We start from the raw sequence: 4,042 nt of genomic DNA, 5'->3' as shown, positions 1-4,042 counted from the left end.
AGTGCTGACCGCAATTGCAAGTAATTCGGTATTCGCGTATCGGCTTAACACGTGCAACATTGTACACAACGTGAAAGCGGCTGACAGAAGAGGGTTAAGAAGCCGCACAGTAGCAAATGGCTAAATCACTGTGTAGGCAAATGTATTTATTCCTCTACCTATGGATCTACTCTCCTCGGTCTGTGCCACCCACTCGCGCTATTCAAGTAATCGAGAAGCGTCTGTCTCTCAGCGGGAATTTACACCGCACCTACTGTAGGCTCAATATAATGGAAACACAAAGGGAAAAAGAGCAGGATTCTCTCTGTTGTCCTAGAACTGATTATAGTCNAGCAGAGCCCGACGCGGGGCTCGAACGCACGAACCGCGAGATCATGACCTAAGCGAAAGTCGGACGCTTAACCGACTAAGCCACCCAGATGCCTCCTTCTTTAACTCTTTAAATGACATATTTTTTTAAAAAATGCTTATCTAGGGTCGCCTGGGTGGCTCAGTGGAGTAAGTGTCTGGCTTCGGCTCCGGTCATGATCCCACAGTTCATGAGTTCGAGCCCTCCATGGGGNCCGCTCAGAGCCTGGAGCCTGTTTCAGATTCTGTGTCTCCCTCTCTCTCTATCCTTCCCTGCTCATGCTGTCTCTATCTCTCTCTCAAAAATAAATGAAACATTAAGATTTAAAAAAAAAGTGTATATTAAAAAATTTTTTTAAATGTTTATTTATCTCTGAGCAAGAGAGAGAGTGAGCACATGAGGGAGCAGGGGAGGGGCAGAGAGAGGATCCCAAGCAGAGAGAGAAAGAGACTAGTGCAGAGCCTGATGCGGGGCTGGAACCCACCAACCATGCAATCATGGCCTGAGCCTAATCAAGAGTGGGCCCTTAACCGACTGAACCACCCAGGCGTCCCTAAATGATATATATTTTCAAATGACTTATTTCTCATTATATGACACATCTCATGTATGGGGTGTATTGGACTAAGAAGGGCAGAAGATGGCAGCACTTTTCACAGTTTCATGATTTATTTCCATGTCTGTCCCATTACACAGAGTGTGCTTGGTCTTTGACCCAATGGTAAGCATTCATGTTTACTGAAGTAATGGTGGTCTTCAAATCATCAAGTCAGAGAACCCGACACGAGGAAGGAAGCTCGGACATCATACATTCAAGTCGGCCTTGTGTGGCTGAGAAAAATAAGGCCAGAGAGGTGAAGTGACTTGCTGAAGGGTGTAGACTGTTCCTGGCAAAGCTGAGAATCTCAGTCACCTGACTTCTTATCCAGTGTTCCCCCAGTCATTTCCCATTGCATTGCCCTGGGTCGTCGTCGTCTTCTTCTCCTCCTCCTCCTCCTCTTTCTTCACAGAATGTTATCACCTTTTGAAATTTATTTTGTAAAGTTTGACTATTCCCGCCCTCCCCCAAGAATGTCAGCTCCGTGAAAACAAGGAACTCCTTCATCTCACTTTTATTTATTTTTTTAAGTTTATTTCTTTATTTTGAGGGGTGACAGGGGAGGAGCAGAGAGAGAGAGAGAGGCAGAATCCCAAGCAGTCTCTATGCTCTAAGCACAGAGCCTGACATGGGGCTCCATCCCACAAACTGTGAGCTCATGACCTGAGCCGAAACCAAGAGTCAGACACTCAACCAAACGAGCCACCCAGGCATCCCATCTTCCATTCCGCTTTTAGCACCTACACCTGGCTCTTGTAGACACCCCATAGATACTTGTTGAATTAAATGAATTGTTGAATGAATGAAGGCTCTTCCCATTGTCCCAATCTCGTGAAATTCATTTTCTTGGAGCTGCATTTTAAGCCAATATATTATTTCACAGCTGGGTTAATTTCAGCCTAAACTGCCAACTTTGATCAAAATCAGCATTGTATTCAATACACATCTCTCCTAGAAAGAGATTTGAAAAAAATAAAAACTATTTCCTCTCAGCTTGGATTAAAACTTTCCCACCATAGAGCAACAAATAATTGCAGTCTGAGTCTTGAACCTGGGTTACAAAATGAAAGGCCGGGGCGCCTGGGTGGCTCAGTATGTTAAGTGTCAGACTTCAGCTCAGGTCATGACCTTGCCTTTGGTGAGTTCGAGCCCTGCCTCAGGCTCTGCACTGCTGAGCCTGCTTGGGATTCTCTCTCCCTCTCTTTCTGCCCTCCCCCTGCTCTATCTCTCAAATAAATAAACTTTTTAAAAAAAAAGAATGAAAGGCAATGAAACTGATGTTAGGGGCCATTTGCTCTGAGACCATCATAACTGGATTCCATTTGTAATTCCTACGATGGAAAAAACACTTCCAGCCTCTAGAAAATGAAACAAAAACTTGCATGATTTGCCATGGCCTTCTTTCCCTGGTAATCCTTCTGATCAAAAAAATCCCTCAACCAACATATCTTCAGTCCATTCCCTTCTCACAAGCCACAGATGTTTTCTCAGTGAGCAGGAGCGGAAACCTCTAAACAGAAGTAAATTATCTGAACAGTGGTTGAAGGGAGGTGTAGGAGGGAGCAATGATAAAGGCAGCCATCACAATCCATTTTTTTTAATTTTTAAAATGTTTTATTTATTTTTGAGAGAGAGAGAGAGAGAGAACGAGCAGGGGAGGGACAGACAGAGAGAGAGAGAGAGACAGAATCTGAAGCAGGCTCCAGGCTCTGAACTGTGAGCACAGAACCTGACACAGGCCTCGAACTCATGAACGTCGAGATCATGACCTGAGCTGAAGTCAGACGCTTAGCCGACTGAGCCACCCAGGTGCCCCCAAGGCAGCCATCACAATCCTAAAATGATCCAGAAACTTCCTACAATCATCCATCCTCCTTTCCTCCATCATCTTTCTCTGCTCCTGACACAGGCTCTTGCCACTGTCTTTACACCACACACACACACACACACACACACATACACACACACTGACAGCCCTGAGCTGTCCTTTCCCTGTCCTTCCCTATGGGGAAGTCAGTGAGTGGTGAAAGGAGGGGAACCTGGAGCCAGGCTCCACCCCCATAAACTACCCCAGAAATTCGATCACCAAAAATTCTTGACCACAGTAGTCTGCACTACAATATCTCTTGAGGAATGTTTCCTAGTGGATCAAAATCAACAGCTGGGAGCTCCCACTGGCCAACTCTCGGTAATTTGAGCATGAAAATGATTAAAGACAGCAATGAACTATTGAAAAAATAGGAAGCCCTAAGTCCACAGTGATACTAAGGAGATAAATAAGTAACATGGGAGAAGAGAGTGCTGGAGTTGGAAAATTGTCATTTTGTAGATTGGTTCAGGCAAGAATTATCAACAGATGCTAAATCTAGAGTGAAAATTTTGATGGGCAGTAGGATATGTGCATGAACTTACAGGGTTTTCCCACAGACTGTTTATTAGTAGCAAAGAAGGAAAGAAAAAAACAGTAATTAAATAGTGGAGAAAGTGGGCAAAACCTTGACCTAAAATGAAAACAACCTATTTTTTAAAGATTTTGTCTTATTTAAAGTTTATATTTATTTTGAGAGAGAGAGAGAAACAGAGTGCAAGCAGGGAAGGGGCAGAGAACGGGAGAGACAGAACCCCAAGTAGGCTCTGTGCTAACTGCCTGATGCGGGGCTTGAAATCACAAACCATCAGATCATGACCTGAGCTGAAACCAAGAGTCGGACATGTAACCGACCAAGCCACCCAGGCACTCCAATTACGTGGCTATAGTTTATAGTATTCTCATCACTTAATTCCAAAATTAAGTGTTGGAAAAGTACAATAACTCCCTACATTGCTGAAGAATCTCAATCTAGCTACCTCTTAATTACTTTTTGTTGGGTGTCCAACTTACTGGGTTCTCTGAAGGGCTGTAAATGGTGTTCCTACCCTTAGGAAGCTTAACATCTCTTGGGGATGGAGGCCTCTCAAAAAGGAGGCAGCAAAGATAAAAGTTCAGCTAGGAAGTTTGAAAATGTAGGGGCGCCTGGGTGGCTCAGTCGGTTAAGCATCCGACTTCTGCTCAGGTCATGATCTCCCTCGTGGGTTCGAGCCCTGCATCAGGCTCT

Source organism: Crocuta crocuta, unplaced genomic scaffold (genome assembly GCF_008692635.1).
Source record: "Crocuta crocuta isolate KB4526 unplaced genomic scaffold, BGI_CrCroc_1.0 scaffold944, whole genome shotgun sequence".
Taxonomy (NCBI): Eukaryota; Metazoa; Chordata; class Mammalia; order Carnivora; family Hyaenidae; genus Crocuta; species Crocuta crocuta.
Note: the sequence above shows the minus strand (reverse complement) of the source record.